We start from the raw sequence: 10,523 nt of genomic DNA on the forward strand, positions 1-10,523 counted from the left end.
CCGCGGAGCACGCGGGCAGCGGCACAGCCCAGACGCGCCGTGGCTATCCTGCTGCCCTCGGGCTCCGCGGCTTTGCTCTGCTTTGCTCCCCGTCCCCCTGGTCTGCAGACCAGGGGGAGGGGGAGCAGAGCAGAGCAGAGCGGTGGAACGCACGGCCAGCTGACAGCCCTGACGCGTCTGGGCTGTCAGTTGGCCGCGTGCTCCGCTCTGCTCCCCCTCCCCCTGGTCTGCAGACCAGGGGGAGGGGGAGCAGAGCGGAGCAGAGCAGAGCGGCGGAACGCGCAGCCAGCTGACAGCCCAGACGCTGGCCGCGCGTTCCGCCGCTCTGCTCTGCTCTGGTATCCACTGGTTTCTCATCATCGTTAGTTGTATTGTTTAGCTGAATTAGGAAAAAATATAGAAAGAATAATATCATGTAGCCAATGATGTGAAAATTGTAGAGAATGACTGTAATGTTACAAAATCTTCAGAGAACAGAGTTTCTTTTTACCAAGATCAGATGTGAAAATGATGAAGTTGTAGCAATGTTTTCATACACTTGCCAATTTAATATGTTTGCATAAATATTTAATACATCAATCTCTTTACGAAGAATGAACATGCTCTGCATTTCAATATATCTCTTTTTATTACATTTGCGTAATAGTACATGCCACAAAGAAAATTTCATTAGACAGACATTTGTAAGAAAGGTAACTCAAATTTTGATTTCTTAATGATGGTCTTTACTCTCTTTACTCTCATACATAGCAAACAATGTATGTGCTTATGGTCTGGATATAAAAAAATGAATAAAGGTGCTTTATTTTATTCTTGTCCATATGAATGGAGGACTAAAATGTTAAATGTAAAATAACTATTAAAATGGCATTAAAGCTAAGATGTAAACAGAAGGAAATGTTGTCTAAGCTGCTACCTCACTCTTAACTCTCCAATATTATGTAGAGAAGGAAACTTGTAGAAGAACAGAGGTGGGAATACAGGTGACTATCAAAGAGTTAAATTAAAATCCAGATCTATTAAGTGAAGTGATCAACACACCTTTTAAAGCAGTATTTGATGTCAGGCAGAGCTTCAACTTGGCCCCTCCTCTCTTTTGTCAGGCAGCATTCCATCCGGCCCATAGGAAGTAAGTTTGAAGATCTCTCATTCTGAAACAATGATCATGCTAATGTTGTTCTAGTACAGTGCCCCAACATGTTTCAAGAGGCACTCCAACTAGTGGAGGAGGAGTTGGTGAAGTTTGGCTTACCTGTTTAATGGTCAAAGATAAAGCTACAAAATCTGTCCACAACTGCAATTGAATAATGAAACTGTCAAAGCAGTCTTCAAGTTTTTACTATTTAGGTTCCATACTCACCAGTTCTTCTCACTCTCACACAGGTTCTCCACTAGATTGCCATAACAGCATCTGCCATAGGTTGTTTACAACAAATATGGAATCAACATCATCATCATGACAGCCAAGTTCAGGATCTTTTCAAGCTGTATCCTGTACACACTCTTGTACAGTTGCAAAACATGGGCACTATGCCACTCAGACTGGACAAAATAGAAGGCTTTCCATACAAAACAATAATGCCATAAATTGAGCATAAAGTGGACTGACTTCATTTGTAATGCAGATATTTATGGTCACTCCAATCTACAGCTGCTTGTCTGTAGACAGCTTCTTATGTATTGCAAGCATGCCACAAGATGTTCCAGCTAATGCAATTTTATGGGTGATTGTAACATCTGAAAGGAGTAGCTGTGTTAGAGTGTACTTTAAGAACAATGAGTAGTCCTGTGGCACCTTAGGGTATACCTATACTAGGAAATTATTTTGAAATAACTTATTTTGAAATAATAATTCTCAAAATAACTATTTTGAAATAGCATGTTCACACTACAAGGAAGCCTTAAAATTAGTCTGAGGCAGGCTCCCTTAATATGGATGTGCTACTTGGACTTAGAGCCCTAGGATAATTACTTTGAATGACTCTGGGGAGTTGTTATTTTGAAATAGCAGCAGTGGCATATTCACACTACTGCTATTTCAGAATAACTATTTTCACTTCCTCACGGAAGCAGGAGTTGTTATTTCGAAATAACCAGCCCCTTATTTCAAAATAATGGACTTGTGTGGACGCTCCACTTGTTATTTTGAAATAAGGGGAGTTATTTCAAAATAACTCCCTTTTGTAGACCATGGCTTAGAGACTAACAAAACAATATATAGTTTCATGACCTTTCATGGGCAAAACCACTTCTTCAGATGAGGGTGAGTGGAGAAAAAAGGGAAGACTGTCAGAATTATCACAGAAAAAGAAGAGGGGAGTACCCATCAATTGTAGTGTTGGGAAGCTGGTTTTATAATGGGCCATCCAGTTCATGTCTTTGTTCAAGCCAAAGGAAACGGTGTCAAATTTGCATATGAAGGTCAATTCCACACATTTTCTCTATAGTTGCGTTAGCTTGTGCAATTCATTTGTAGAAGAATGACTACTTTTAAATCCATTAACGAGGAGCATTGCTGGCACTTGGTGGCACATATACAACTGTACATCCTCTAATGTGATGAGCTTCTGATGTTGTGGCTTATGTGGTTAGGTCCTGTAGTGGTGTCGCTTGTATAGATGTGTGGACAGAATTTGCAGTGGGCTTTATTGCAGGAGTATGTTCCTGGGTAAGTGTGTCTGAGGTGTGATGTGTGGCTGCAGGGAAAGAATTTGCTTCAGATTGGGGGCTTGTCTGTAAGTGAGGATTGGCTTGTCTCTGAAGGCCTGTGAGAGTGAGGGATCATTTTCCAGGAGAGGTTGTACACTGTCAATGATGCACTGGAGGAATTTGAGCAGGCTCTGGGTGACGACTGGTGATGTTCTGTTATTTTCCTTGTTGGGCTTATCTTGAAGAAGCAGATTCCTGGGTACTCATCTGGCTCAGTCAATCTGTCTCTTCACTTCCCAGGGTGGGCATTTTAGTTTTAAAAATGCCTGATAAAAGATCTTGTAGGTGTTTGTCTCTATGGGTATGTCTAGACTACATGGCTCAATTGACGGAGCCATGTAAAGTAGTTTACTCGGCACAGTCAAAGAAGTGGGGATTTAAATAATCCCCGCTTCATTAAAATAAAAATGGCCACCGCGCTGTGCCAACGATCAGCTGATCCGGCACAGCGTGGCAGTCTAGATGCAGATCAGTCGACAAAGGAAGCCTTTGTCGACCACTCATCAGCTGATTGTCGGCACAGTGCAGTGGCCATTTTTATTTTAATGAAGTGGGGATTATTTAAATCCCCGCTTCTTTGACTATGCTGAGTAAACTATTTTACGTGGCTCCGTCGATGGAACCATGTAGTCTAGACACAGCCTATCTGTGGGATTGGAGCAAATCCAGTTTTATCTTAGGACCTGGCTGTAAACAACTGATCATGTGATGGAACTAGAGGCATGAAAGTAAGAATAATGGACAGTAGATTTCCAGTATAGGGTCATGTTAATGTGCCCATCATTTCTTTGTACTGTAATGTCAAGGAAGTTAATCTCCTGTGTGGAAAGGTCCAGGCTTAGGTTGATGGTGGTGTGGAAGTTGTTGAAATCTCTGTGGAATTCATTAGGGTCTCCTTCCCATGGGTCCATATAATGAAGCTGTCATCAATGTAACATAAGTAGAGGAAGGGTGCTGGGGGATGAAAGCTGTGGAAATTTTGTTTGAAGTCAGCCATAAAAATGCTGGCATACTGTGGGGTCATGTGGGTACCCATAGCAGTGCCCGCTGACTTGATGGTATAAATTGTTCCCAAATTGGAAATGGATGTGGGTGAGTACAGTCACATAGCTCAGCCACGAGTTGTGCTGTGGCATCTTCTGGGATAGTGTTCCTAACAACTTGTAGTTCATCCTTGTGTGGAATGTTGGTATATAGAGCTACTGCGTACATGGTGGCCAGGATGGTATTTTCAGGAAGATTACTGATGCTCTGTAGTTTCTTCAGGAAGTCAGTGGTTTCTTAAAGGTAGCAAGGAGTGCTGGTAGGAGTGCTGGATTTCCAAGTTTATGGATCTATGGTAGCAGATAGAATGTTCCTGGTCAGGGATTTGGGGGTGTTGGTATAGATTTGGTCTCGAGTTGTAGCAGAGAGTATGGAACACTTCCAGCCCACTCAATTAGCTTCATTAGCACTGACACTATAATTGATAGCTACTCTGCCCTTCTTTTTCTGTTATAATTCTTAGCGTTCCCCTTTTTTCTCCACTCAAGCTCATCTGAAGTGCATGAAAACTCTTAATACTATATATATGTTTGTTAGTCTCTAAGGTGCCACAGGACTACTTGTTGTTTGTAACATCTGAGATAAAATTCCTCCGAGGGAATGAAGGTGGCTCAGAAGTACACTCTATATTACAAATCTGTTCTGACATTGGACATTCAGCCCATCAAGGCCTTGCAGCCTCAGAAGAAAGAACAAAATGGCGAACAGTCACTGCAGCTAACCATTATAGAAGAAAACCAACACATTCAGGTTGTGCATTGACATCCTGCACATGCAATTTTAAGGAGTACACCAAAAACAACGATCATCAGGAGGAAGGGGTATGAACAGATAACTGGTTAATTTGAAATCAGGGAGCAGTCCCCTGCTTGCAGTCTGCCATGGGTGAAGGGCTACTCCAGCCTCACAGCCACCCCCACATGCAGGAACTTGGAGCTGGATCCAGCAGCCATCCCTTGCCCCAGCACAGGGCCTGGGAACCAGGAGACAGTCCCAACCCCAGCACAGGGGCTGGGAACAGAAAACCAGCAGCCAGCACCCACCCCGCAGGCTAGGGGCTGGATCAGTGAGATCCCGCTTCATTGGTTAACTGGTTAAATTACCAGGATTTTACATCCCTATTGGGGGTACATAACTACTTGAGACTTGGAAGAAGGGGCACTGGTCTCTAGCTTCTAACAGATCCTCTGATATCTGAAGGCTCTGAAGCCAGAACTCAGTGGAGAGAGCAGAGTTCCACAGCGGAGAAAAACCTCTCTACACTATAGAATGATGAAAACTCCCCTCCTTTGGTTTTTCCCAAAGGTAAGGGGAATTGATCTCTTCTTCCCCTTGTTGTGCCTGCATTGATATTCATATTATATGGTCAAGATGGAATAGTCCTCTATTTATAGTGATACTCTTATAATATTCATGATATTGTCCAGATTGACTGGCCCCAAATTTTACTTTGTCTTGATATTTTAGTAATCATCCATGTTGCCCTGCCATGAAACATCCACAAATTGTCCGCACACACAAGTAAATTTAGGTCACTGTCTGGGGCTCAAGGGACTGTTAACTGTATATAATGCTTGTAATGTTTATGAAGGACTGAGAAGTCATGTTTGTCAGTAAAGATGCCACACTTTTTATTAAGTTCACAAGAATAGAACTCAGGGAAAGGAGTGGAGAAATTAGTGGAAGGAACATGCTGAAGTTGCCACAAGAGTGGCAGAAATGCTGTATGCTTTGTAACAGTTCACATGTATTCCAGCCACAGGGAGCAAGATGTGTCAGTGAAGGGAAACTATCCACTTCTTTGTGGGTGGGGCACTTCACATGGTAGTTCACCAAATGCCTCTGGCCAGAAATGAGCAAACAACTATTTAGTGTGAACACAATAGGTGAAAATTTAATGTAAAACCTGTTAAACACTCAATTATGAATCTGGATTATACCTCATCCAGGAAGGGACAGAGATATTTTAAAAATCTGGAATCAATATACAGCCTAATGTAATGCTCTTTATTATGAAAAAGAAAAAGGGATTAAGATGTCCTTAAATCTGCACAGCCTGCTTATTTCCTGCTCTCTCACATTCCCACTGGAGTGCTCTCCCTACAACCCTGTCAAAGTACCTTTCATATTTCAGTCTTTGCTTCTCTTTAGTAGTGACTGTCAATCACGCTGAACTATTATTTTGCGGGGTAGGGGGGTGGATGATATTGGCAAGCTTCCACTAGGGACTACATTTAATCAACAAAACTCACATCCACTAAACTAGATGTACACTAAGGCATCACTTGCCTGCACAACCTATAGCATCCCTATTATCCATATATTTCTATAGAAGTTTGTATTATGTAAAAGACCACTGTGTTAGTTACGCATGTATCATCAGGCCAGCGTTTTATCAGTTGTCCTTGATAGTTCATCAGCAGACAACCTTTAAAGTGTGTTTACTAATAAAGATAGCAGACACCAGAGAAATTTTATGTTGACAGCAGGTTTGTCAGTTGGTGTCTTTCATGCTGATTCCAATTTAGCATGAGTATTCTTATGTTATTAGTTGCCTATGAAACAATAGTTTTAAGATTCTGACACCTTAATATATTATCTAAGGAAGACAAATAAACTGAGATTTGTTTTCTTAATGTATCATGACATATATTTTGTCCACTAAAAAAAAAATATGTAAAGGAGTTTAACATACCACATTCCATCTAAATCAGTTGAAATGCCTCTATTTTTACTTCATTTCTAAATAATTGTAGAATTTCATTGTGCCTTGAAGTAGGAGAGGGGAAGAGAGATAATTTTGCAATTATGTAAAAATTTCAGTGATATTTAAAAACAAGAAAACAAATGAGTGATGAGATCAGAGGGTGAAATTCTCCTTTTTGCAGAAGGCTACAAAAGGAACAGTTCTCGTTGTAATTCCAATTTACATCCTCAAAAGATTTAAGTGGACTTCTGGTGGCTTCTGCACAGCGGTGAATTTCATACTATGTACACAACAATGACAACTTGCTTTAAGACCAAAGGTGGCATGGTACTTAAGAGCAGAAATAAAATAGATGCTTAGTTCCATATAAATCCAGTCTTTATTTTTGCAGTAATTTGGGGTTCTAGTTATAACAATCTAATTTGTAAACAGCACATGCTGAGTTTTTGACAGTGAAGTTCTGATGAAACAGAGTACAAATTTTAATTACATACAGTTCTAATAGAGTGAACACTGCTGCATTTCTGTCATCTTTGAAATGGTAACAGAATGAAAAAAAGTTTTTGAAATATGAGCATGAAGGTAATGAGATCAATAAATGTCAGCTAGAAAAAGTAATCACAACTCTGGAGACTCACTAACCTTTCTGCAAGTTTCAGAAATAATAGTCTTGCTTGGGATGAGGAATTTTTTAACAATGAGAATCAGATATAATTAAAAGAGGAACGAGAAACAAATGGTGCCTTATAATATCAAATGCACTCTTTCCAGGTGAATTTGACTACATAATTAAATTCTTTTGTTTTTTCCTAAGATCTTCACTAGTCTAGTCTTCTGTTTACTCTTGTCTTGAAATCCAAAAGTGTACTGTATAAAAATATATATATATATATAATTAAATTGTCAGACATGAAAAGTAAATAGGAGCATAACAATTCATATTGAGAGTATGTTTCTGTTCCCATTGAGGTAAATGCTAAAATACAGGTGATCTCCATGGTAATTGTAGGTGCTCAGCACACCTCAGGATCTGATTCTAAATTGGCTCCTATACATAATTTATACAAACTAAATATTTGAAAAGGAATTAAATCGAAACTAGAAATGGTATGCTATATTTTCATGTCCATGTTAGGATCTAACTTGAATAAAAGAAAATACTTAATATTAAAAAAGTTAGATTAAATAATAGTTGAAATGGTAATATTGATAATGTATTTAATTTAATTAAAAATGTGCAAGTGGCATTGAACCTTAGGTGAAAAAGCAAAGAAATAACATATTTTGATAAACCTATGAAGAAAGACAATAAATTCTTCAGCATGGTGCACACAATCTTACTGAAAACATTAACATTTAATGAAAGAAAACTATGCAAAATTCATTAAGGTTTTATATTACTAATAGATGAATTTCAGGAAAATTTACTTTACAAAAGAAAGGACCAGAATACACAGGAATCAATGCATAATGTGGGTATCTTATTAGAGAAGTCCTCTTCTCTCTGTATCAGTGCTATTGAGTCTCACATATGATGGTGACAAAAAGGTAGAGTGAGGCAAGAATATATTCTCCAAAAGCCTAGGGCCAACTCAATAGTGCTTGCAGGTCAAAAACAAATGCAATTTTTATTTATCTTTTTGATTAATAAAGTTACTTCTTAATGCTACTGTGTGCACTGAATCTGCCTTGGGATACTGCCAATATAAATTTAATCTATACTGTGCTAGCCAGAGATAATTACATGAAAAGCATTCTGCAGATTAGGAAAGAGCTCAACGTTGAAGCATATATAGTACATGAAAGTAAGATTTTCAGATTCTCTGTTATGTCTTTTCCATTTCAGAATATTTTCCTGATATAATCATAGGACTAGAAAGGATCTCGAGAGGTCATCTAGTCCAGTCCCCTGCACTCATCTACACTGTTCTAATATTCATATATCAATATTCTCTTTCCTTGAAAAGAGCAAGGTGAAAACAAAGGCTCTAATCCTCCAAACACATATTTGTTCATAACCTGAACCATATCTAATATCACACTAGTTTCATGCTGAGGTATCCTGTTGTTTTCTCTATGGGACCTCAGCGCAGAAAATTATGAAACCCGGTTTAATATGTTCCAGAAATCAGCAATTATTCATTTTATTGCTAAAGACAGCTATTTTCTCTTGCTCCTGTTTGTTTGTCATGTGGCTTTTAAATGCTCCTGGCCAGACACTGCTTGCATGCACTTCCATGTTTGTCTCACTACATGTGTATCTACTATATTTTAGAGATTTTGTGTGCTTCATCAAGAACTCCACCTAAATGGTAAGAGCTAGGACCACCAAATTCAGTATATAACAAGAACAGTCCTCAAAACTGACATAACCAAGCAAATGTTGAAGACTGAACCAAGATGAGCCAGAAAAATAAGATTAACCTGTAATAAGGTTTCTTCTCGATGCAGAAGAGAGTTACAGAAAAGAGATAAAATGTAGAAATTTGGAGTGGTGCTGTTTTTGGAGTAAATCAATGATTAAGGTTTGGAAACTAGAAGCAAATGTTATTGGAAACCAAATTGACTAGAGCCCTTTTTGTTAAAACATACTGAATGATAAGAGTTTATAGGAATGAAGAAAAAAATGCACTTGATGGAATTCCCATTTAAAAAAATTAACTTCCCTTTAGGAAATCTAAAATAAAAATTAGTTTAATAAAAATACAAACATTTAAAAAAATAATGTACATTTTCCTTACATTAAAAAATAAACTTAATTGAATTGAGTTCAGTAGCTTCCCTGGTCCAACACTATTGGGACTGGTCAAATTTTCTGGACTCGGGAGGTCCAACAGAATTTGCCACAGGTTCTGAGCTAGCCAGCCCCCTGCCTTTGGCTGCCTCTGCCCTCTCCCATACTGTACTGCCACTGGCCCCACCCTCAGGCCATCATGGGTAGCCAGGGTTCTCCAGCCCTGGCCTGCACTGCTACATGTGTTCAGATTTCCCCAGCCCTGCGCTGTCGCAGATGGCTGAGCTTCTATGTCTCTATGCTGTCATGGGTGCCTGGACTTCTTTGCCCCCCACCTCCCAGCCCCACCGATCGTGGGTTCCTGGGATTCCCCAGCCACCAGCTTCACACTGCTGCAGTCTGCTGGGGTTCTCCAGTGCCTGGCCCTAGCACTGCTGTGGGGCTCTTCCAGCTCTGCTGCCCTCAGTCTCAGCCAGGCTGCAAGTCTTCCTGCCATTAGGCTCCCAGGATTTTTGACAGTTTTTTCCCAAAAACATTATTTAAATTCTTAGATTGTTCATTTACCAAACAGCAGCCTTTCTTGTGTTCTGAGATTGTACCTATTCTTAACATAATCACTCATTTATATCAGTGGCCTAACACTCCATTGATGCTTTCTCAGCTCATGATTTTCTCATCCTACAACCTGACTTCAAGGTTAGCTGAGGCCATTTTTTGCCATGTTCATGTCCTAAAGAGACCAGAAATGATCAGAGAAAAGAATCATCCCTGTGCAGGAATAACCTGTCTGCTGACTAAGGCTGCCCTACTACCTCCTGCTGCTCTTACCCGACCCAGTGTAAAGGGGAGATACCCAATGCCACTGGTAAAAGACAGGGTTGCTTCAGTACAGGCCCTAACTTATGCCAGGATCCTGTGGGCTTGAATCAAGGTGCCACAACCAGTCTTCCATTCACGTTAGTTCAACAATGCCCCCCCAAAATTACTTCCCCAGCTCTAGTCTATATTTCTGATCAAGTTTCCCTATTCCACTGGATTCCATTGACCTTCCAGAAATAGGGAGGAAGGAAGGAACTGCAGTGCTATTCAATAAAGGCTACTTTGACATAGTAAGAAACCCATCTGTGATGGATAGGAGTGCTGTCCTTTTCTAAATATCCCAACATTCAGTAAATAAAGGGTTAAACCCAGGTAGCTAGAAAGTGTTGGCAGGGAGCCAGGAGAACCGATGGGAAGAAAGTATTAAGATTTGAATTGAAAGGGGTACTTGCCTGATGTTTTTTTCTTTCTGTGAGTAAAACCAGGAGCTGAGGAGACTGGAGGGAGATG

At 40.0% G+C, this 10,523-nt stretch overlaps 1 pseudogene; it reads left to right on the forward strand.

Annotated features, from left to right (window-relative positions):
• Nucleotides 1–302: 302 nt before the first annotated feature.
• Nucleotides 303–3,060, forward strand: LOC149525432 (uncharacterized; annotated as a pseudogene).
• The last annotated feature ends 7,463 nt before the right edge of the window (nucleotides 3,061–10,523 follow it).

The sequence above is a fragment of the Pelodiscus sinensis genome, chromosome 2 (genome assembly GCF_052426305.1).
Source record: "Pelodiscus sinensis isolate ZL-2025 chromosome 2, ASM5242630v1, whole genome shotgun sequence".
Taxonomy (NCBI): Eukaryota; Metazoa; Chordata; order Testudines; family Trionychidae; genus Pelodiscus; species Pelodiscus sinensis.